General features: G+C 37.4%; 1 protein-coding gene across 2 annotated transcripts in view; it reads left to right on the forward strand.

Moving 5' to 3' along the window:
• The first annotated feature begins 5,842 nt into the window (after positions 1 to 5,842).
• The window catches only part of osi (electron transfer flavoprotein regulatory factor orsai), a 44,592-nt gene continuing 24,545 nt past the window's right edge, over positions 5,843 to 25,889 (forward strand). Inside the window, exon 1 of one of the 2 annotated variants that reach the window (XM_090386321.1) lies at positions 5,843 to 5,922. The gene's annotated coding sequence lies outside the window, so the exon portion shown is untranslated. Of the gene's footprint in view, positions 5,923 to 5,942; positions 6,255 to 25,889 lie in introns of those variants that run through there. The other variant, XM_090386320.1, reaches the window with a different exon arrangement.

A 25,889-nucleotide genomic window follows, 5' to 3' on the forward strand; every position in this document is an offset into this window, starting at 1 on the left:
AAACCATATTTCTGCCAATAGTCTCATATGCGGCAACCATTTAGTATCACAGAATCATATCGATTAAATTGAAAATGGAACTTATTTCTCCTCAAAAATCCATGTTATTATCTGTTTTAAATTCCACTAGAACTGTATCAAACAAGGCATTACAAGTCTTAGCAGGAACCATTCCCCTTGATCTGTAGATCGTATTAAAGGGGATGACAGGTCGGCATGGGAAAAGTTTGGCTTCGGAACTAATGGGAATAACATCTGATCCAGTGAACGAAGTCAAACAGGAAAAGAAAAGATTTTGGGAACATCTGACATCTGTGTGGCGGGATCGATGGAATGCCAGCGAACATGGAATAGGTATGAGGAAATTTATAGCCAAAGTAGACTTTACTGCCGCCAAGGAAATAAATCCTTGGATTTCTCCTTCGATGAGTACAACGTACTTATTAACGGGACATGGCTCTCTCAGAGCCAAGTTACATGAACTTGGACTTGGGAGCCAGATCATTACTACACCTGTGGGGGTGGGGAAACTAGGTCTCATGTTTTATTCGACTGCCGACAATATCTTCAGACACGTCTAAGTGTACCGAACTGACCGTAGTAGTAGTAGTAGTGACATGTGATTCAAGAAAGCAAGTGTACGAGCTTATGCAGCATCAGCCAAAAAAAAAAAAAAAATCACAGAGGATAACGTAACTCCCTTGGTCGAAAGCTTTAGGAATTTTAATTCTTTACAGACATTTTCAGTGATTGATTTTAAAAGAAGACTAGAAATGAGATCCCTTCATCCTCAAAGAAATTAGATGTAGGATGTACAGATGAATTACTAAAGAAACATATACTAAGATTAGTTGATTAGTTTTTCAGCTATTTGGAAGTTGTAGATCGGTTGCTTGGATAGACCTCTAATGGGAGGATATACTGGGACCCTCAGTTGTTAACAGGATTCTCTAATGAATGTTTGATTCTGGCGCGTGATACCTGAAATTAAAAACTAAGGAACTAGATGGAACATATTTACAAGCATAACTTCTTCTGAAACTTATGCAGTTACACCTTGTGTGGTCTTAAGTGACATCTAGATCTGTGACCATATAGATATGAACTACCACATACATACACTTGAAAACTACATGAACTTAATGAAACGTGTTTTTCACAACGAGAACTTTTGTACGTGAAAATACTCCATTTGCTTACCTATGGACTGTCATTGGCACAAGTTAGGATTTTCGGGAAAAGAGAATAATTAGAAGTCTTGAGCAACTAGAAGAGAACCACGTGAAAAAGAGTTTTTTAAGACTTGTGTTGGCACAGGACGGAGAAGACTATTAGGACTGACTTCTTTCTTGAACGAAATTAAACTGGACAGTTCAACTTGTGATTTCATTTGGAAATAAAAAAAAATGTACTGAGAACAATTGGACCGTGGTGAAAAAGACCTTGGAAATCATGTGTATATGTTTATAATTATTACAATTGTTTTTCTAGAACATCCTCCTAACCTTGGATTGGTTGGTCCTGGTGACTCTGGACCAAAATTACATATCTCCTAAGAACTGGAGTGTTTGGTCGAGATACTCAGACCATAAATGTATATAACTACTATTTTTTTTTTTTTTTATTCATTTTATTTATTTATTTTTATTTTTTTGGTAGCTCTCATGTATTGGCAACCTGGGAGCGGGATTGCAGGCACTCGCCAGTATTGCACTACCTCTGGCGGGTGCGAGGTTTTCGATGGTAATTACACCGGTACAGGATGACTGTTGACCCAAGCCCCGTGCTAGGGACAGACACCAGGCAGCAGCTGCCCATGCGTTTGCTGTACACTGGTGGCATAATAGCCTCACACAAAAAAAAACAAGATACGTTAATATTTACACTCATACGCTTACACTTTTTTCATATCCATTACGTAGAGTTTCTGCTCCATAAAAGAATACAAATGTGGAGATGGGCTAACGCCTGGATGAGCCACCCCGTTAAAAGGACACAAACACAAGTACTGGAGCTGCTGTCACCGGATGGAAAAGGCCGGGTTCGAATCAATCCCGTCAATCCCGTTGATGACGCGAGGAACTTTAGTGAGCTTTTTTCACTCCGTGGCTGAGTTAGTCGGTCTCAGGGTAGATAGTAAGGTTTTTCCACCCGGCAACTGGGGTTTTTTCGCCCAGCAAACAGGCAAATCGACGAAAGAACACACGCAATTTAAAGACAAAAAAAAAAAAAAAAAAATTGGGTAGATGTAATCATTTACAAGGGACCCTTATTATTATAAAAAAAAGTACTGGAACTGCATAGGTTTTTATGTCTTTAACTGTGTTCACTCCGTTCGAAAATTTGCTTTTAGCAGTCTTCTGAGTCTCTGATGATATTTTTCGGTCAGGTATTATTATTATTATTATTATTATTATTATTATTATATAAAAAGGGACCACCAGATGACTTTTGCAACTACAGACCAATAACAATACAGTCAGTTTTAAATAAGATAATAGAAAATTATATATTTTCCCATATAAGCAAATATTTACACCAATATGGACTGTTAAACAACTCTCTATTCTCATATCAGAAGGGCAAGAGCACACAGACATTATTAGAGAACTTAATAGACTCTCTAAACTTACATTTAAACAACAATAACTTCATATTGATTTTATTTATAGATTTGACCAAAGCTTATGACCTAATTGATATCCCAATATTGCAACAGAAATTACTGAAATATGGAATAAGGGGAAGACTCAATCAACTACTAGCAAATTATTTAACCAAGAGAAAAATAACAGTAGAAGTAGAAAATACAAAGGGGAAATCTTATAATGTAAAGAGAGGAGTACCTCAGGGCACTCATGCTGGGCCAATCATATTCAACATCTATATAAATGACATATTCGAAGTAATTAAGAACTCCTTTATAAAAATTTATGCAGATGATATAATCTTATATACAATAGGAAAGGACCTAACAAAAATGACAAATGATTTACAACAGGATGCAATACATTTACAATCTTGGCTGCACGATAATAAATTAGCACTCAGCTTTGAAAAAACTAAATTTTTGGTAATAAGGCCTCCTCATCAAACCTTGGACATTCAACCCTCTATAAAATTGCACAAACATGATTGCCTACATGAACAGAATTTCCAGAATTGCGAATGTCTAACTGTGGAAGAAGTCTCAAATCATTGTTACCTTGGGTTATGGATCGACTACAGTCTAAGTTGGATAATGCATATAACAAACTTGTACAAAAAAATGAGATTTTATGTGTACCTTTTCTACTACATTAAGAATAAGTTAAATCTTAGAACAAAAGTAACCTTATATTATGCATTAGTGGACTCCCAACTCAATTATTTAGTAAATATATGGGCACGAGCAAATAAAACAGAAATAAGGGCAATAGACAACTTAATGAATAGGATTCTGAAACTTTTAATGGGGACAAACTCTTGGAATGACCTGAATAAGAGAAGGCAATTTTTGTTGAAACATAAAATATTGTATCCAGTTCAAAAACTAAAGTTAAATCTATTCTTAAAAAATCTTAACACTATTTTTGAAGAGTCGAATCTGCAAAGAAATGTCTCACATAATTTAAGGAACCCAAAAGCAATTACTTTGCCTCACCCTAGGATACTAAATAGATTTGGAGATAGGCACACAATGAATGTAATAAACAACTTGTTGGCTAGCATTGATTTCAGGCTCAGGAGAAGTTCTCCCATCTCCAAATTAAAATTCCTAATAAGAAAATTCTTGATACTCAATGACACAGTAGATTAGAATTGATATGCAGATAAACTACCTCTGTTTACAGTGTGGAATATACTATGTGTAGTGACTTCATAGTCTTTTCTGTAAGATAACAAATTTGTACAAAACTTGTAAAGGAAGAACTACAACTTGTTGTCAAGAAATTTACTTTTCTTAACAAGTTCATTTATTGTAAACGAATTCTCTTGATAAATAAAATTGTATTGTATTGTATTATTATTATTATTATTATTATTAGCCATATGGTGCAAGGAAGCCTGAAGCTTATGCTGTACCAGCCAAACAAATTCCCGAGTTACCCTGAGAGCGAGAGAGAGAGAGTCAAAATGAATCAATAAGAAAGAGAAGAATGATGATATCCAGCTCACGACCCTGGATGTTCCAAGCCCATACTCACCAGATGTGAGCTCCCCGAGGTTATCTTGATTTCTTTGTGCTCTAACTGCTGAGCCTGACAAAGCTCCATGTGAACTTGTTATTGCTCAGGTGTGTGGAACCCAGTCTGCACAAACACGTGTCATATGCATATGGTCATGGAGTATACCGTGCATACTTGCTACTGATATTTTCAACATCTCTGTCAGTTGCCTTACTATTATACGACGACTTCCTTTCACGATTAAAGAAGCAGTGTTTAGGGTTTCTGTGGTGACAGCAATAGTTGGAGTTCCAGGCCCAATGATTTTTGTAATTGAATCACGTATATCTTTAAACACTCTAAACCACCTGCGAGCAGGGCAATATGGAAGCGGAGATTTATCATAAGCATATTTTTAAATTTCTATGACCTTGAGCTGATGTTTTCTTGTGACGGAAACAAATTTTGAAAGCAGCATACTGTACTTCGCGTGCCACATGCATTGTTGCGTAGGCGAAACTGAATAGGCATAATGTTGACCGACTGCCAAGGTGACTGCGTGCGCACAAGTCAACTTCTCAGTTGCTATAGAGCCTGCGCGGTAGCACAGTGGTATCGTCACCGTCCTCCCCACATCGGGTGGAAAAGGCCCCGGTTCGAATCCCGTGGATGATGCGAGGAACTTTAATGGGCTTTTTTCACTCCGTGACTGAGTTAGTCGGTCTCAGGCGTAGATATTAAGGTTTTTTCCCTGAATCTGGGGTTTTTCGTCCAGCAAAACAGACAAATTGACCATAGAACACACGCAATTAACAGACATAAGACACACAGCACGGCAGATTAGTTTAATTATTCGGGTGGCCTAAAAATAATAGTTGGGTTGCTCAGTTGCTATGTGATGCACATTGGTTTGGTCTTAAATTTTCCAGCCCGCTAGAAATATTACTATTACTATTATTACCATAAAGTGCAAGGAAACCTTAGGCTTATGCTGCACCACCAAAAAAAAAAAAAAAAAAATTCCGAGTTACATTGAGAGAGAAGTAGAAAGGAATCACCAAGAAAGAGAAGAATGATGATATCCAGCTGAGGGCCCTGAGTGTGCCAAGGTCATACTCACCAAATGTGATACCCTGGTTGTTCAGCTGTCCAAGTTGTACCCTTTAGGATCACCTAGCAACGCGGACACTGAGCTGTTTTTGATTTGACAGTTTTTTATTTAAAAAAATTAAGTGCAATGGATTATAGCTTGGCATTACTTTATTAAACTGTTGTACTATTTTATACAAACAGCCCTATTCATACTGTATTTTGTTTAATAAGAACGCTTTAAAATTATTCTGTACACAAATATATTTTAATTGCAGTGGAATAATAAAAATATCGTATAGTAAAAAATGAATTCCAAACCTTTTATACGAATGAATATGTACATTCCGAACTTATCGTTATCTGAGACAAGTCTAGGTCCCGTTTACTTTGAGCAGTGCGGTTGTTCATGAAAAATTATGATATATAGTATAATACACGATAACGTAAAACCTTCAGTATTCGCCAAAATATTGACACCAGAGAAAAAATTATTAGTTTGATTCAGCACACAAAATACATACAAGAAACGGTTAAATATAAAAATAAACTTTTTTTTCTTACTTAGTGTGTTGTGCTATAATAGTTTACTGTTATGGAGTACATTGTAGTATACCTACACATTTAATGCGCGTGCAGAAGTTGATTTTTGGAAGCAGCGCCATATAAAATATTCTTCAAACAAGTGAGTTTTTTTTTTTTTTTTTTTAATCTTCCGTCAATCCACATGATGATTGACAGTTCTGTGATTTTATTTAATTCCTGTGGATTTTGGAGGCTACTGTTAGTTATGATGTGCATTTAGGTCAGCTTATTGTAAACGGCATTTCTTTTGGCGGTAGCAAGATTAACTGCTGCTCGGTTTTAGGCACAGAAATGTTATGTCGAAGTTTGTACATTAGTATTCTGAATGTGGTGATATTAGGTTTTTGAGATAGCAAACTATTAGTTCTATAAATGTTTATCCGGCTGGATCTTTGATGTTGGCAAGCTTTTCGGTTTTCGGCAAGTTGAAAGGTAAATTACTATTATTATTTTTTGGGATGTATTAAAGGGAAGTTTTAGTGTTTTATCATGTTTGGAGTATATTTTAGGACTATAGTTTGTCAGGTACATGTCAATTCAAAGCTTACAGTTGACAACAGTCCCCCTCACTACTTTAAAAACTAGCCTCCAGTCGGTGAATGAGCAGTTGAAAACATCATATATTTTAACTGAAGCGACTGCCATCATAGATCCTTTATTTTTGGATGAATCTTTCTTTTTAAATTCAGTTAAAGTTCGGTTTTAAGAGAATAAAAATATTGACAGGTATTCAGAAACAAAATTTCTCAATACCTGTGAATATGTATTCAGCAAAATGTGCAAATGTAATTTTACAAAGCTTCATTATGGTATTTTAGTATTAATAAATACAAGTTGATACAGGGCAATCAGACCTTGCCATGTCTTCTGCTTTGCCTCCTGTGAAAGAAAAAGATACACCTTATGAACTCTCTCAAACCCCCTATGAATGACTTGGATTTCAGTCACACCTCAGTGCATACATCTGATGTCAAGACTTCACAACCCATAAAAATTGCAGTCTCCCTCTTTCTGTTCTTGCTGCTGCACCTTTTTCAGTAGATCACATTCTTTCTGAAATGAGTTTTCCAAACCTGTATACTATATCTGAGATTGAGAAAACTTCATGATGGATTGTACAGATTCAGAGTAATATTCATTGTCAACTGCTTTTTTGTTTATTGCTTCCCAAATAACAAGATAACCTGGGATTACTGATACCAGATGTAGAACCTTACATTTTATGACATCATACTTTAACTGTCTTTTTCAGATCAACTGAATGATTTAACTGGCTTGCTGAAATAGTCTATTATTTATTTATCACTTTCACTACTATTTGTGCAATTAACATTGTGTACAAAGCTGAAAATTACCATTTAGCTATCTTTTTATCCACCATAGTATACTGCCACCAATGGCACATTGCTCCAACTTACGTGAAAAGCATATGGGGTGGCATTGAAATCTTAAGTCTAAATATACCATGTTAAAATTATTCTTTGCATTCTGTTTATTTGTAACAACCTCTTAATAGCTTTTCAGATTAGTTATATATGTATTTCCTTTTAACAAACCCATGTTATGTCTTTCATTTTCTATGCAACCCCAGAGGATCATTCATCTATGCATGAATAACGATTACTTAACATGTTTGCTTCTTCTTGAATGCAAATATTCATCTTTGGATTTTAATCCACTTGTAGGAAAAATTTCCCTACTTTTAGAGCTTTCTTCAAATTTGACAAAAGGAAAATAGGATTTTTTTTAAGCAACCTTCACCAGGGGCTGATTATTTCAGTCATAGTGAGAAGAAAACCCAAAAACGATTTCTGCCTTTTCCAGTCCAGATTGAGTCAATCTTGTGGTTTTCAATTTCGAGTCGATAAATCACTTTTGAGAAAAGCCAGGGGTGAAACTGTTGAAAGATATGTACATAAACCTTAAGCCTGCTAGCAGGGATAAGGTTAGGCTGCATCTTGAGTACTGCATATAGATCTGGAGGCCTCGTTTTAAGAAGGATGTGGATCTGTTGGAATGGATGCAGAGAAGGACAATGAGATTGGAGAGTAGAACAAAAGGGCTTTCTGAAGTCTTTCTTAATAAGGTTTCTCTTATCAAGAAAGGCTTCAGTTCTGCAAATTGGACTGAAGAAAGTTGAGTCTAAAAGAAAGAGTCAGAGTTTCAAATTAGTGGAGTTGGGAGATTGATAGAGGCAGTGGATGAATTTCAGCAAATGGAGTAAAAAGATTTAAGCCAGAGAAGATCAAAAAGAGGAGATTCCAAGTTACTAAGTCTCTGACAAGAATATCAGAGTTGCGCATATGCAGAATAATTAGGAGAACTGATATGAATAATGGTTGAAGTAACTGATAATTCGGATCTGTCAGAATAAGTGAATGGGGTTTGGTAGACTGTAAGTAAAAGTGGACGCCATTGAGATTGTAACCGAGACCACGTATATTTGTGAAATGAATGTGGAAGTGTTTGGAAGGGTTTAGATCTTTTCACAGATAAGTTTGTTCTATATTCTTTGGGTTTGACTATTTTATGTTGTATTCAGTAGTGAAGTAAAAGTACAGGGGTGATCATGTTTAATGAAATATTTGGATCAGCGAGAATATACCCAGCTCCTCCTAGCATTCCCCCCCCATCCTGCATACACCCTACTTGGAGACTCCCTCTAGTCACTATCTGGCAGAGTAGAGGCAGTGACATTATACACTAGCTGATCTGGAGTTGATTAAATAGCAGCTAGCCTGTAAACACCATTTTAGAGCTGTACCCTTGAAACATAAATCCAATTGAATTTTGCCATGATGCTTATCAATTATATTGCACAGTGGAAGGGATGGGACAGTTGAAGCTTTAGTCTAGAGCAGGCATGTCAAACATGCTGCCCTCCAACAAAAAAGGATGCGGCCCCCCGAGATATCTTAAATCTTTTTTTTTTTTAATTAAAAGAAATGGAAAAAATACTAATCAAGTTTATTTTTATTTTCACATAATTTATTTCAAATTTTACATTTAAGCATTTCAATGCAGCACTCGATAAAGAGAGAAAGGATAGGACATAATGTTTCATTTTTAAGCCTCAGCCTGCAGCTTCGAGTACTACAGACCGCAAAGTGTTTGCTCAGTTGTATATTTGTGAATTATATTTTTAACTGTGTGTAGTTAATTTTGTGTTTTATTTGTATTAAATTAAAAAGAAGCATAATGATAAACATTGTCAACCCCTAATACCACTATGAGTAATAGTGGTATTAGGGGTTGACACTATGAGTAATAGTGGTATTAGGGCAATCGAAGAAGAATGCCTTAACTTCCACGAGAAATGGGAGCTAGACTATTACTGCATCCAGAAAAAGAGCAAAATAGTATGCTTAATATGTAGTAAATCTATTTCAGTCTGCAAAGAATACAATATCAGGAGACATTATGATATACATCATAAAGAAATCTGTGATAAATACATTGATACACATTATAAAGAAATCTGTGATAAATATGTTGAGAAACATTGTGAAAGGAAGTTGTTAAATTGAAATCAATTCTTAAAAAACAGCAAAACTTGTTTACCAAACCTTCTGAGGAAAATACAGTAACTGTAAAAGCTAGTTACTTGTTATCACATTTAATTGCAAGCAAATCAAAACCTTTTACAGAAGGAGATTTTATTAGTGAGTGTTTAATTAAAGTAGCAGAAGTGTTATGTCCAGAGAAAGTAAAAAGCTTCAAGAGTATAAGCTTAAGTAGAAACATAGTAGCTAATAGGATCGATGAAATAGCTGAGAAATCAGCTCAATTCAATGATATCCACATTTGAAGCTTATTCTGTTGCAATTGACGAAAGTACAGACATTCGAGATATTGCTTAACTGGCCATTTTTATTCGTAGGTGTGATGTGAACTTGAAAGTAAGTGATGAGCTTTTAGAAATTATTCCTATGCATGATACAACCACTGGAGCTGATATTTTTGGTGCACCCTTGGAAATTCTGAATAAATATAAATTACCATTGAACAAGTTGATTTGTCTTGTAACTGATGGTGCACCTGCCATGACGGGTATTACTAAGGGTGTTGTTGCAAAACTAAAAGAAACATTCAAACAACATGGTAATAATCATTTCGAACATTTTCATTGTATTATTCACCAGCAAGTATTATGTTCCAAGGTTTTAAATATTGGACATGTGCTAAAAAAAGTCTCCAAAATTGTAAATTTTATTCGAGCACGTGGACTTAATCATCGACAATTTGTTTCATTTCTGGAAGACATAGAAAGTGAACACACTGATCTACCCTATTATACAGAAGTTCGATGGATTTCGAGTCATAAAGTCTTAAAACGATTCTTCGAGCTGCTGGATGAAATCGTAGTGTTCTTGGAAACAAAGAATTTTATGAATGTACTGAATTAAAAGTTGTACAATGGATAAAGGATCTAGCCTTCTCAGTTGGCATTACAAGTCATCTTAGCCAACTTAATCTTAAACTTCAAGGAAAACATCACATTGTTACAATGTTATTTGATAATATTAATGTTTTCAAAGAAAAATTATTACTTTGGTGCAAACAAATAGAAAAAGAAAACTTATCTCATTTTAAAAGTTGCCAATCTCTGTTTTTCAAATCACTTGAATTAAAATTTACAGAATATACACACCAAATCAAGTTGTTAGAAATGGAGTTTGATTGATTTTCTGACTTCAAAAACTGTGAATTACAGTTTTGTCTTTTTACTTTGCCTATGTCTATTGATATTGAAATTGCTGATGAGAGCTTACAAATGGAATTAATGGAAAACCAATGTGACTCTTTGCTAAAGCAAAAATATATGGAAGTTGGAATTCCAGACTTTTACACTTATTTACTCGCAGATCGATTTCCAAAAGTTATCTTTTGATACGAATATACTGGCCATGTTCATGAGCAACTGTTTTCTTCGATGAAAAATAACAAACCTCCATAAAGGTCAAGATTAACAAATCACCATCTATCATGGTGATTTGTTAATTTTAAAGATTACATCAGCTCAAGACATTCAACCAAATTTTGATGATCTGCTTTGTGGAAAATGATGCCAAGTGTCCTCTAAAAAATGATATAATAATAAATTGTGGTTTTATTGTTTATTTTTTTATTAAATATTGTAAAGTATTTTTAATTTAAAAACTAATATAGGATACAAAACAGGTTATCTGTATACTAAATACAGTAATTCTAATAATTGTATTTTGTTTATTTTTTATTGAAGGCATGTGGCCCTCAGCCTAATGCAAAATAGCTTATATGGCCTGTGGTGTAAAATGAGTTTGACATGCCTGGTCTACAGGCTAAACATAGGTTTCACCAATTTGGCAAATAAGATTGCATAAAAAATAAACATGGTAAGGTAGTTTTCTTCCATGCCATAACTTTTCAGTTAATACAGGTTAAGGTAAGAAATATTCAAAAAATTGAGTTACACAAGAAAACATTATGTACAGAAGTAGGCAATAATAAAACTTGCTCTAATACAGCCATGATGTAGAACGTTTAACTACAAAATTTGTATATTATGATTTGGAAGGTTAAAGTCATTATAACTATCTAATCTTTTTAGTATTTATTTTGTTATTACAATGGTGCTCCTCAATATAACAAAGTCATTGCTTTATTCTTTTTTTTTTTCCATTTTCTTCTATCTTCATCCACCAGTCCTCTTCTATTCATAGCTGCTCTCACACCCTCTATCCATGTCCTTCTTGGTTTTCCTCTCTTTTTCTTTCTCTATGGCATTCATTCCATGACTCCTCTGGGCAATCTGTCATCCTCCATTCTCCTTACATGGCCAAACCACTACAATCTTTTCTCTATTTTATCAATGATGGTTTTTTGGACGTACATTGTATTCCTTACCATAACTGTCTAATAACAGCAAAAATAAAAAAATGAATGTAATAATAAAGGAATCACATGTTTGAAGCCTTAAAGACCAGGTATAAGAAACCAGGCAAAATACAGGCCACTCATGTCTCCAAACGATGTACAAGCTCCTGACCAGCTTCATAACCAAGAAGATATTAGACCACTTGGAGAGCCAGAACATAATGGCTGAACAGCAGATAGGATGCAAGCAGATGAGCAAAGGATGCAAGGAGCAATTAATCATAGATGCTGGAGTTATAGAGCAAGCCTACAAGAAGCACTGCAACCTGTGTGTGGCTTACATTGATAATCGCAAGGCCTTCAACATAGCTGGCTAATAGAAATCCTGAAGATCTACAAAGTCAATCTGGCAGTGACAAACTTTCTAGAAGCAACGATGACAAAATGGAGTACCACCATTAAGGTCAAGAACATCACAACCAGACCAATCCCTATCAGGAGAGGAATCTTTCAGACAGATGCCCTGAGCCTACTGTGGTTCTGTCTAGCACACAACCAACTAGGTCCTTGAGGTTGTCACAGACATTCTCTCAGATATGCCAGACAAGCTGTACTTGCTACCTGGGAGTCTAAAACGCTGATGGAACTGATATTTGGGTGACACTCAAGTCAAGTGGACCCAATTTCGGCGAAGTCCGGACAGTCTGTGATAGCCAAATCCTCTGCTTGCACCTTCACGATGGTGGGACTGTTAGTAATCCTGGGTATAACCTCCATGCACAAGTACATGGTGGGTGACCACCCAGGTGTGAACCAACGTAAGCAGGGGTCGAGGTGTGGCGCCCACACCACATGGAGGAACGCCGCCCCTCTATGTTACCAGACAATACTAGGTGGTAGATGACTTATCAACCAGTGAAATACCACCACTTTGCTTATTGGAGGCTTGAAGTGGTGGAACCCATGTTTAGTCTCTAGTGCTAAGTTCCGGTCAACACTTCCCTATCTCTTCCATCATGCAGTATGATTGATGACTTTTGAGGTTACAATGAACGTCGTGGCGAGATCCGATATTCCTTACATTTTGAGGGTACAGCTCTAAAACGGTGTTCACAGGCCGGCCGCTAGTTAGTACACCAGACCGAACCTATTGGTAACTCTCTAGGAGGCTTCCGGATCAGCTGGTGTATAACTCTGCCAGATAGTGACTGGAGGGAGTCGGAGTAGTGTGTATGCGGGGAGCATTGCCGAGGTCACGTTATGTCAAGGAACTGGGTATATTCTTACCACGTGTACGCCATATCCAAAAATTTCATTACTTCATACAGCATGTCCTACCCACTTTTTCTTACTATTGAATACACCATGAATAGTCAAACTAATAGAGCAAGCTTATCTGCGAAAAGTTCTAAACCTCCGAAGGACTTCCTAATTCATTTCACAAATATACGTGGTCTTAATTCTAATCTCAACGATGTCCATTTCCACTTGCAGTCTGCCAAACCCCATGTACTTTTTCTGACAGAATCTCAGTTATCGGTTGATTCAACTACTGCTCATCTCAGATGCCCAAATTATTCGCTGTTTGATTCCTTTCGCTTCAAAGGTGGTACTTGTGCATATGTCCGTTCTGATATTTCCTGTCAGAGACTTGGCAATTTGGAATCTCCTCTCTTTGATCTTCTCTGGCTTAAAATCTCTCTACCTCATTGTGTCAAATTCATCTGTTGTCTCTACCGTTCTCCCAACTCCACTAATCACTTGGAGCTCTTTGACTTCCTCTCTTTGCAACTTGACTTTCTCCAGTCCAACTTTCCTTACAGTGAGGTAATTTTCCATGGTGATTTTAATGTTCACAACTCCAGCTGGCTTCCATTTTCTAGTCACACCAACCCAGCAGGTCGAGATGCTGAGGCTTTTGCAATTACTAATGACCTAGCACAGATTGTTCATTTACCTACAAGAATACCGGACAATTCTAATCATACAGCCAATACGCTTGATCTTTTTCTCACAAACAACCCTTCTAAGTACACGGTCGAAGTGAGAGGTCCTTTAGGCACTTCAGATCACAACTTGGTGATTGTCTCTTCTCCAATGGAACCTTTATCTAATGGCTATTCCCAACCTCGTGTTGTTTGGCATTACAAGAATGCAAAATGGGATTACTTGCCAGATTTATTTTCTTCTTTTCCTTGGTCGGATTACTGTTTCAAAACTTCTGATGTCAATGTTTGCTCAGATCGAGTCAGTGAAATTATTCTTGCAGGAATGAAATCCTTTATCCCACACTCCACTTTAAAATCTTGTCCCTTATCTAAACCTTGGTTTTCCAATAAATGTGCTAAGGCTGTTCAAGAGAAGAATGTTGCTTATCGTAATTGGCTTGTTTCTAATTCTTCAGTTTCATTTTCAAAGCTCGCAACAATTGTAAAGCAGTTATTAATCAGTCCAAACTAGAGTTTGAACAGGCTAACAGTAGAAAACTTGCTTCTTGCCCTAATGGTAGCTGAGCATTCTGGTCTCTTGCCAAAGCTATTGGCCGCAACTTTTGCCCATCTCTGCTCCCATCTCTGTCCAAACCAGATGGTTCTGTTGTCACTTCATCCAAGGATAAAGCTGACCTGCTAGCATCCCGTTTTTCTTCCAGCTCACGTATTTATGATCTTGGTAAAACACCTCCCACAATTCCCAACACGCTCCATTCAATGCCTCCTGTGGTCTTCCGTCAAAAGGATATCAGAAGGATTTTGATGAATCTTGATGCTAAGAAAGCTCCAGGTCCTGATGGTATTTCTCCACTTGTTCTCAAAACCTGTGCTCCTGAACTTACTCCTGTCCTTTGCCACCTTTTTTTCCCTTTCTTATTCCAAAGGTGTTTTTCCTTCTGCTTGGAAATTTGCTCATATCCAGCCAGTTCCCACAAACGGTGACAAATCCCTCCCATCCAATTATCGTCCCATTGCAATTACTTCTACTCTTTCTAAAGTAATGGAGAAATCAATTAACCGCCAACTCTTAAACTACCTAGAAATCTTCCGTCTGATCAACGATCGCCAGTATGGATTCCGTCAGTGTCGATCCTCTGGTGATATTTTGGCTTATGTTACCCATTTATGGACTAATTCAATGGAAAGGTTCAGTGAAACACAAGTAGTTGCTCTTGACATCTCAAAGGCTTTTGATCGTGTTTGGCATAAAGGTCTTCTAAACAAACTTCCATCTTATGGTTTGCCAACTGTTTTTAGTAATTGGTTATCCAGTTTTCTCTCTGATCGCTCACTGAGGGTGATGGTAGATGGCTCTCTGTCTTCTAACTTCTCCACTAATGCCGGTGTGTCCCCCAAGGTTCAGTTCTTTCCCCCACTCTATTCCTTTTGTATATCAATGACCTTCTTCCATTGACTGGAAATCCTATCCATAGTTTTGCCGATGATAGCACATTGCATTCAACTTTCCATTTTGAGAAACCTTGTCCTGCTCAATCAGCTTCAACTTCTCGAAAATCTGCTACCAATTCCTTAAATGCCGATCTTCAGGTAATTCTCCAGCGGGGCAAAGACAACTTAGTTGATTTCAACCCTTCTAAAACTCAGTCTTGTCTTTTATCTTGCAAAAAGGGTTCTTCTGCTCCTATGCTTATGTTTAGTGACACTCCGATTTCTAGGCAAAATGATATATCTCTTTTGGGGATTACCCTGACTTCTAATCTCTCTGCCGACCGGGCTAGCCGAGTGGGTAAAGTACCTGCCCGGCAACCCCAAGGTCGCGGGTTCGATTCCCGTCTCGGGCTTGGATCAAAGTACTGCAAAAACCTTGGAAGGTGCAATATGGCCACAGAAGCCGATGCGCCAACAACTACCAAATCAAAAAAAAAAATCTAATCTCTCTTGGCACAAGCACATTACAAATATTGCTTCCTCTGCATCTAAAAAAACTTGGTTTTCTCTTTCGCTCTCGGTGTTACTTTTCATCCAAACAGATGCTCACTCTGTATAAATCGCAAATCCGCCCTGCTATGGAATATTGTTCCCACATCTGGGGTGGTGCCCCCAAAACCTCTCTCAGGCTTCTTGATTCCATTCAGAAGAGGGCAGTTAGGTTAATTAATGATTCATCTCTAACAGAGTCTCTCCACTCTCTGTCTCATAGACGTACTGTTTCTGCTGCATGCCTCTTCTACAGATACTTCCATGAGCACTGTTCTTCTGAATCGGCTTCTATAATTCTCGTCCTGTCTTTCAAAACAGTCCAAACCAGCCAACATCCATTTACTGTCCAACTTCAAACCCAGAGAACCAACTTTTCATTTTCCTCATTTATTCATTCAACTGCCGTTTTCTAGAACAACCTTCCTTCATACGTATTTCCTGAAAATTACAATCTACAGAAGTTCAAGTCCAATGTCAACAAATATCTTCTTTTGTCTTCTCAACCTCCAACCCAAGCACGGTACTAAGTACTATAGGTTCTAATACCTCTCGTGTTTGGGGTTCACATAAAAAAAAAAAAAAAAAAAAACCTGCTATCCACCATGCTGAACAGCAGCAGCAAGTATGGATATAACCTGAAAGAAGGAAAGAAAAACCTGTACACCCTCATCCACTGATGTACATGGATGACATCACATCAAACTTTTCATGGCATCTGAGAAGCAATTCCAGCAACTGCTTCAGATTACCGAAGAATTCAGTAATGATATCAGGATGGAATCTGGTCTAGACAAATGCGACACCAATGGATTGAATCAGGTGAAATTAGTCGGCTGAAGCTACCAATTGCAGACTGGTAAAGAGAGTGAAGCCATGATAGAGAGAGACCTACAAATACCTGTGGATGATGCAGGCTCAGCAGTTACAGCAGAAGGAAATCAAAGCCTGCCTGACTGAAAAATACCATCAGTGTTTCAGAAAACAAAGCTACAGAGGGAACGCAGTTAAAGCCATAAACACATATGCAGTCCCAGTGCTAACATATTCCTTTGGGATCATAGATTGGACTAACACTGAGCTGGAGGATATTATGAGAGAGAGAGACAGAGAGAGAGAGAGAGAGACAAGGACAGTGATGACCAAGAGCCACCAACACCACCCGAAGTCAGAATAGCTCGAAATAGGGAGGAAGGATCTGATAGACCATGTTGAGCAACAAAAAACAGTGATAGCTTACATGAAGGATTACTTCCAGAAAAATTCAGCAGTGCTCTACTAGGCCATAAGGAAGATAGACAAGCAGCATACCCCATTCAACCTAATCGAGGAGTCCCCTGCAACCCAGACGGCACAAACGAAGCTAAAAAGAGGGACGAAGAAGACATTACAATGACCTCTATCAAGATTACATAGATAAAATAGCTTTCAATGCATGGCTCACAAGCTGGGACGCTCTTTGCTGAGACTGAAGGATTCATGCTGGCCATCCAAGACCAAGTAACCAACACTAGAAACTATAGAAAATACATCGCCATACAGCCACAAGTGTCAGATGATACATGTTGACAATGCCACCTGGCCTCAGAAAAGATTCAACACATCACTGCAGGATGATCACCAAGATTGAGTACACTCATAGGCATGACCAGGTAGCAAGGAAATACTAGTTGATCAAAGAAAGTGTACCATATTGCAAGTATGAACCCCAAGCAGTACTAGAGACCCCAACTCACAAGCTGTACTGGGACAGCACTATAATAACGGATAAGACAGTCCTGCACAACAGGCTGGACATAACACTTGTCAACAAGAAAGAAAAGGCTACCTATTCGACTGACACTGGTGCCAAAAACTGGCAATCTCCAGAAAACCCCTGATTAAAAAACCAGGAAGTACATGAACCTAAGACAGGGAATCAAAGTGATGTGGAATATGCAACAAGTAACAACCATCCCAATCATCGTGTCAACCAACGGTATGGTGCTAAAGGTTCTACATAACAGCCTAGCAACAATAGGTATCCCAGAAAACACCTACAAGGATCTCCAGAAAGTCCCAATCCTTAACATCAGTAGGATAGTCAGAGAGTTCCTTGACGAACAGTAACACCAGGCATAACTACCCTGGGTACTTGGTAGCAGTAACTATCACAGGGTGAAATCCCAGGGAGAAATAATGAGTAATAATAATAAATAAACAAAGCCGTTAGCCAAGTAATTAAACCCATCAGACATGATTTACTCGTTCAGGTTTAATGATCCTGAAACCATCTGGAAACTGTGCCCTTTTTCCCAAGGATTAATCAACTTTTGCTAGTCAAGCAACTTAAGCAATCTTGTGCTGATCAAGACATCAAAGGTGGATATTGTTGGGATATCAGAGACGTGGTGTCACACAGATATAAGGAATGCAGAATTGGAATTTGGGGAGTACAATGTGTACAGAAAGGATAGGAATGGAGAAGAGGTTTGCTGTTAGTTAAGAAACACATAAAATCTAAGGAAGTGCATCTATTGACATAGACGAAGTTGGATGATTGCTTTCTACAGCAGCATGTTAGAGGCAACAAGAGGGAGTAACTCTTAATCTGATTATCAGCAGTGATGAGTGATTATTCATGCATTAAGAATTTACAGATAAAGGAACCACTAAGTGGCAGTGATCAGTGTACTGATGTGGGATTTACTTAAAGATGTAACTACCATTAGGGGTGAAGGGTAGGATTTTCGCTTTTGTAAAGGTGACTACATTGTTCTCAGAGATTTTAAGTTCTATACAGTGGGACCAACCGATATTACCAACAGCAAATTCTAGACAAAATCAGAGGTAAAGGGAAGGGTTTTTGCTTTTGTAAAGGCAACTACAGTGATCTCAGACAGTTTTAAATTCTATACAGTGGGGTCAACCTTCAAGGAAATAAACTTGGAAGCTATTAGACTTTTCATTACCAACTAAGAAATACTGCTCAAGGTTTAGACCTAACTGGATGTCAGATGAATTAATGAGACTTGTGGCAGAGAAGAGCAATGCATGGGATGCATATAAATTATCAGGCGACACAGAAGCCTATGGTAGACATAAGCTAGTCTGTAATCAAGTCTGTATAATAAGAAACTGTACAGGGAAATAGAGTGGGCCAGTAAATCAGAGAGTCTTATAATGGGAGATTTTAATTTCCCAGATATTGACTGAAATTTGCGGGCTGGTCACTCACACACTAGCAAGGCTTTTGTGGATTTATTGGATGATTGTTTTCTACATCAGCATGTTCGGGAGGCAACTAGAGGGAGGAATACTCTTGATTTGATTATCAGCAGTGATTCTTCGTGCATTAAGAATCTGCAGATAAATGAACCACTAGGTGGCTGCGATCACAGTGTGCTGAAGTGGGATTTACTCAAAGAGGTAACTACCATTAGGGGTAAAGGGAAGGGTTATTGCTTTCGTAAAGGTGACTACGATGGACTGAGACAGTATTTAAATTCTATACAGTGGGACCAACTAATGATGTTACCAACAGCAAATGCAAAATGGGAAGCATTCAAAGAACTTATCTCGGAGCTACTAGGCTTTACATACCAACCAAGAAATATTGTTCAAGGTTTAGACCTAAATGGATGTCAGATGAACTGATGAGGCATATGGCAGAGAAGAAACATGCATGGGATACATACAAATTAACACATGACACAGAAGCCTATGATAGATACAAGTTGATCTGTAACCAAGTTACAAAGGAGGTTAGGCAGGCGAAGGCAGATTACGAGAAATCTTTGTCAAGGGATGCAAAGAAAAACAGCAAAGAGTTCTATACTTATGTAAACTCTAGAAGGAAGGGGATGAATCAGATTGGACCACTTGATGTTGATGGGTCAACTGTTGATGATCCTGCTCAGGTAGCTAACAAACTAAGTGAATATTTTGCATCGACATTCACACATGAGGAGTTATTTAGCGAGGGGAAAGCCAGAGGTGTATTCAACTCTAACAGTAAGCTAGAGAATCTTGTAATAACTGAGAGTAAAGTGGAGGAGAAATTGTTGAAGATAAACACAAGAAAGGCACTCGGGGTGAATGGGATCTATCCAGTTATATTAAAGGAGGCAGCAGAGGAAGTAAGCAAACCCTTAGCCATAATTATGAGAGCTTCCTTGGACTCACGGGAGGTACCCACAGACTGGAGATGTGCAAATGTGGCCCCAATTCACAAAGGAGGATCAAAGGCTGACACAAGTAATTATAGACCTGTGAGTTTAACTTCTGTTCCAGGAAAATTAATGGAGGCACTAGTTAAAGAAGCACTGTAGGATCATTTAGACAAGATTTCAGTTATAGCTTGGACACAGCATGGTTTTGTTAAGGGGAAGTCTTGCCTGACCAATTTGATTGGATACTATGATGCAGTCACAAAGGAACTGGATGCAGGGAATAACTTTGATATTATATACTTGGATCTTAGAAAGGCTTTTGATACTGTTGCACATGGAAGACTGCTGCACAAATTGGAGTAGTGTGACATTGGAGGCAAATTGCTGCTGTGGATAAAGGGGTGGCTGCGGGGGAGAAGACAGAGTGGTAATCAATGGACACTGCTCGTCGTGGACTAATGTTATTAGTGGAGTCGCTCAGGGCTCAGTGTTGGGTCCATTATTGTTTTCTGTATTCATAAATGATATTGATGATGGTATATCAAGCTTAATGTCAAAGTTTGCAGACGATACAAAGGTAGGCAGGGTTGTCAAGGACACTACTGACACTATGCTGCTGCAACAGGATCTGGAAAGGTTGAGCAGATGGGCTGAGAGGTGGCAAATGAAGTTTAACATTGACAAATGTAAAGTACTACACATGGGAAACAGCAACCCCAGAGTAATGTATCAACTCTGTGGTACTACACTGACAGTGGTAGAGAATGAAAGGGACCTGGGGGTGGTTGGGCAGGCAGATATGAAGTTCTCTGACAGTGCAGACGGGCTGCAAGAGTAGCTCATGGTGTATTGTCAATGATATATAGGAATTTTTCTAGCAGGGATAAGGAGGTGATTATTCCCTTGTATAAGGCAATGGTCAGGCCACACCTAGAGTACTGTATACAGGTCTGGAGGCCTCATTTCAAGAAGGATGTAGAGCTGCTGGAACGAGTACAGAGAAGGGCAACAAGATTAGTGAATGGAACAAAGGGGTGCTCTTAAGAAGAAAGGCTTAAGTTTTGCAAATTACAGTGTCTGGGGACTAGGCACCAGCGAGGTGATCTGATAGAGGTATAAAGCCTTGAATGGTTTGAGCATGCTCAGTGCTGATGGGATTCTTCCTCTTGCTCAGAATAATCACCTGAGAGGGCATAAATTCAAATTGAGGAAAGACAGATGTAGGATAGACGTGTGGAAATTTGCCTTTAGCCAGCGGATGGTTGGTTGGTGGAACAGACTTCCATCCCTTGTCGTGGAAGTTGATAGCCTAAATAAGTTTAATGCTCAGCTGGACAGGTATTTTGAATGAACAGAGGGGTGAAGTGGAAGTGGTTTCTTTTTTATTTTTTTTTTTATTTTTATTTTTTTATTTTTTTTTTTGGCTGATTCTGCATAAGCTTGCTTTCTTGCATCAAATGCCTCTACTAATGCTAATGCTAAGTCACAAAGCAGGTCCGGGGTTCGAGACCGTCACCACCAGATGCAGAAAGGGTAGGGAATGACCACCCCATATTCCCGGAGCAATATGGCCTTAGTTGCTAATGCTCCTAAAAACCAAAAAACAACAACAACAAAGCAGGTTAGGCAAGCGAAAGTATATTATGAGAAATCTTTGGCAAAGGATGGAAAGAAAAATATCAAAAACTTCTTTACTTATATAAACTCTAAGAGGGAAGGGGATGAATCGATTGGTCCACTTGATATCGATGGTTTGACTGTAGATCAGAGGTTCCCAACCTTTCTCGGTTCACGGTGGCCTTACTGTTCCAGTAATTTTTTCACGGCACCCCTAGGCCAAAAGAAATGCCCAACACAGTGGTTTTCGACCTTTTAATATAATAATTTTATTCTTTATATAGAGGTGCTTAATAAAGATCAATTATAGATCACCACAAAATTAAAAACATACGGTACAATGGATATTGTACCGTACCCTTTTTATAATGAAATAAATATATAAATTTCAAAAAAAGTATACTAATAATAATAACTTTAACTTAAACCCAAATTACACAGCAGCCCAAGAATGTTGTTTCAGCACCCCGGTTGAAAACCACTGCTGTAGATGATCATTTTCAGATATTTGCCAAACTAAATGAGTATTTTGAATCTACATTCATGAATGAGGAGTTATTCAAGGAAGAGAGAGCCAGATGTTTGTCAAACTTTAACAGTGAGTTAAATGATTTTGTAATAACTGAGAGCAAAGTGGAGGAGAAATTGTTGAAGTTAAATTTAAGAAAAGCACTCGGAGTGGATGGAATATATCCAATTATATTGAGGCAGTTGGCAAAGGAAGTAAGCAAACCCTTAGCCATAATTATAGAGAATCCTTGGATTCAGGGGAAGGTCTCAGTGACTGGAGATAGTGCAAATGTATCTCCAATTCACAAAGTGTGAGAGTCAGGGCTCCCACTCACAAATTTTAAAAAAACTTAGATTGCAACTTAAATAAACCCAAAAAAACCTAGTTTTCATCATATAGTATAGCAACACAAATAAGACAAAACTTACCATGCAAAAATATCTTTAATTAATTGTAATCAGAATTTTCATCCCATTCAGTTCCCTCCACATTTATTTTTTGAAGTTCTTTCATTTTTTTCAAACGTTCTTCGTATCTTTTATGACAAGTTCCTTGTATGACTTCTTTTACCAATTCTGATTTAGGTTTCCATGTATAGCAATTTTGATTAGATCTATTTATCGCCTGTTTTGCCATTAGTCGATTTTTCACAGTTTCTGGTTTAAGGGAGTTTGTGGCTTTTGTTTTTATATGGTTTACTTGGGAGAAGATTCTTTCTACGCTTGCCGAAGAGTGAGGTAAAATAGTTAGACTGGTCATAAAGTTAGATAAAATCTCATATTTAGAATTATTAAAGCCATCTTTTACATTACGTAACAGATACCAAAACTCAGGGATGGTTTTGTAAGAGAAATCTAAATCTTGATTTAAACGAAATGATCTCCATTCATCATCTAGAAGATCTAGTTTGTCTTCAGAAACGAGGTGAGGGAACTGCATTGCTAAATGGAAAATTGAGGATGGCGAATTGCCACGATCATGTATCACTGCTGGGTCAAGAACATTGAGACTAGTGATAATTCCATCATCATTTAGAGGAAATCTTTTTCTGATTTCCATACAAAGTTCAACTAGAAATTTTAAACAATCATTTTTAAACCTGCTTTCACTGTCACCAAGTGGTGTTGAATTTAATAAGGCCATACAACGGCCTCACAAATATATTTTATTTAGAGGCTTATGATTTATTGCATTGCTTGGATCAATTTAAACCAGCTTGCACGAAGTAATGACTTCTTATTTTATGAAAAAACTAAGAATATTTTTATACTCAATTGAAACCATTGAATGAAGTAAGTGCAATCTGAAATGCTCAGATTGAAATTCAATATTCAGGCAGTTTATTTTCTCCAGTACATATCCTAAAAACAACAACATATGCTTAGTTCCTTTGGTGATCATAGTATTGTAAATATTCCCCGCACCATCGATTTTGTCAATTTTTGATTGAGACTGAAAATAAAGAACTAACGCATCCCACTGCTCAATAATAATTTTTATTACATTGCCACGGGATAACCAACGTGTTTGTGCTAATTTGGGGATTTTATGCTTAGCAGTATCTACAACATCTTGAATCATTTTGAACTTGTTTAATCTTTTACTACTACGGGAAAAATAACAAGAGATATCTTTTATAAATGTTTCTAGATATAATGGAAGTACCTTGACTGAATGACTAGCACATAATGCAAAAGAATGGCAAACACATCCCATTATAAATACTGATGGTACATCCTTTTTTAGCAATGACTGGAACCCACTCTTAGTACCCATCATAGTGGCACAGTTATCACTTCCAAAGCCAACGAGATTACTTATTTGAATGTTTTTTTCTATGAAAAGATCTTTTACAGCTTGATAAAGCCCTTCTGAAGTGCCATTTTCGACACAAACAGTGTCAAGTAACACATCTACAACATCAAGTTTTTGAATATCAAAATATCTAACAACAACAGCTAGAACTTGCGATAAAGATAAATCTGTACTTTCATCTATTATCATTGAAAACTTGTTGTTTCTGCATATGTTAGAAATGTATATTTTTTCATGATAGGCTATGCCATCTTGTATAAGATAAGAGACTTTAGTCGCCTTCATCTGAACTTGTTTTGCAATATTGCTATCATGAAATGCTTTCTTACATGCTTCTATAAGGTGATCACATTGCGCAAATGGAATATTATGCTCAGAAATGAGTGCAGCAATTGTTAACTCTGCCTTTGCTACTTCTTCATTCTCCGTAGGTTTACGTTTTGTGAAGAACGTGTCTAATGTTGAACTTGTCTTAGCAATATTTGCACTTTTTTTATGTTTAACTGTATTTTTATGCGCTAGTAACATCGATTTATTGGCATTCTTTAATTTCATTTCACAACAAATACAGTAAGACGCACCTTTTTCATTACTGTCTTCTTTCAACCAATCCTTTAATTCCGGATCTTCTAACCATTCATTTCTAAAATTTTGAGTATACCACCGTTTACTCATCTTTCTCTGTGGGGAACAAGTTTCAGACATTGTGGGCAATTTGTGGGTATGGCTAATTAGCAGTTATCTTATTTAAAATGTTCTATAAAATAAAATATAAATCACTAATCCATTAACATAAAATAGAAATAGTCACTACAATTTAAATTTATTATATCACTGTATGTAGTACACGCATAAATGTAAAAATCACACCAAATAATGCATTAATACCACGAACGATCACGAAAGACTGTGCAGTAAAGACCGCCTTCCGCCTGCTCAGTAGGCTGCGCATACATGTTAGTAACACGAACATGTATGAACATGTAAGCGTAATTTCATAGTGTAGAACCCTGCAAAAACTTTGAAATCCTTTTACATTTGTAGTATTTTGTACAAGCACTTGAGATATTACAAATTATGATCAGTATTGTTAGAATATAAAATTAAGAAAATTGTAAACTGTTATTAAATGTATTAAATTTTATTGATTTACAAGAAATAAAAATAAATTTTTGACTTAAAATTAAAAATTACCGAAAAAACCCAGATAATGAGATATTTTTGTGAAAAAAACCTATCAACCCAGATGACAATCAAAAAACCCAGATCTGGGTGGAAAAACCCAGGAGTGGGAGCCCTGGTGAGAGTAATTACAGACCTGTCAGTTTCACTTCTGTTTCAGGGAAAATAATGGATTCTGGTTAAAGAAGCAGTGCAGGATCATCTACACAAGACAAGACAGCAGTAATAATTCAGACAGAGCATGGGTTTGTTAAGGGGAAGCCTTGTCTGACCAATTTGATTGGATACTATGACATGGTCACAAAGGAACTGGATGCAAAAAATAATTTTGATACTTGGATTTCAGGAAGGTTTTTGATACTGTTGCACATGTAAGACTACTGTACAAATTGGAGCAATATGGCATTAAGAGAAAGTTGCTACACTGGAAGAAAGGATAGTTGAGTGGGAGAAGACAGAGTGGTAATTAATTGATACTGCTCTTTGTGGAGTAATGTTATTAGTGGTGTCCCTCAGGGTTCAGTATTGAACCCACTGTTATTTTGTATATTGATCAATGATATTGATGAAGGTATATGAAGTTTAATGTCAAAGTTAGCAGATGATACAAAGGTTGGCTGGGTAGGTAATGACAGTATGCTGCTGTAACAGGATCTGGAAAGTTGGACAGATGTGCTGAGAAGTGGCAACTTAAGTTTAACATTGACAAATGCAAAGTATTGCATATGGGTAGCAGTAACCCCAGAGAAATATACCAACTGTGTGGTTTTAAACTCAGGGTAGTGGAGAAAGGAAGAGATCTGGAGGTAATTGTGCAGTCAGATATGAAGTTTTTTGAGCAGTGCAGACAGTCTGCAAGAGTAGCTCATGGTGTCTTATCAGTGAATTTTGATAGCATGGAGAAGGAAGTGATTATCCCCTTGTATAAGGCAATGGTCAGGCCATATCTTGAGTACAGTATACAGGTGTGGAGTCCTTAATTTGAGAAGGATGTAGAGTTGCTAGA

Source organism: Mastigoproctus giganteus, chromosome 12 (genome assembly GCF_048544385.1).
Source record: "Mastigoproctus giganteus isolate SK-2022 chromosome 12, ASM4854438v1, whole genome shotgun sequence".
In the NCBI taxonomy this organism is placed as follows: domain Eukaryota; kingdom Metazoa; phylum Arthropoda; class Arachnida; order Uropygi; family Thelyphonidae; genus Mastigoproctus; species Mastigoproctus giganteus.